This window comes from Fulmarus glacialis, unplaced genomic scaffold, assembly GCF_000690835.1.
Source record: "Fulmarus glacialis isolate BGI_N327 unplaced genomic scaffold, ASM69083v1 scaffold22550, whole genome shotgun sequence".
Classification (NCBI taxonomy): Eukaryota; Metazoa; Chordata; class Aves; order Procellariiformes; family Procellariidae; genus Fulmarus; species Fulmarus glacialis.
The window spans coordinates 2,500-2,867 of NW_009188599.1; positions in this window are offsets into that span (position 1 = coordinate 2,500).

Consider the following 368-nt stretch of genomic DNA (forward strand, 5'->3'; position numbering starts at 1 on the left):
GTGGGTGCAGCCCCAGCCGGTCAGCGGGAGGCCCCCCCGCGGCCCCAGAGCTGCCCGGCCAGAAGCACGGCCAGCCCCAGAAGGGCCAGGCAGCAGAGCAGCTGGGGACTGGCACGAGCCAACCAGCCACCCCAGAGCCACGAGAAAACACCGCAGGCTGGAAGGGCTTCCTCAAGCTCACAGGTTCCTGCTGCCTCTGGACTCCTCTTGTGCTTGTAGCAGCACCCCCATAACATCGTCTCTAACCAGCTCAGTGGCGTCCCTACCCAAAGTGACTTTTTGCACAGTGCTGCTCTCCCCATCCCCAAGCATCGTGCCACGCCAGTCACGGCTAGGCGGGCTCTGTCCCCCCGCCAGCTGGGGCAGAG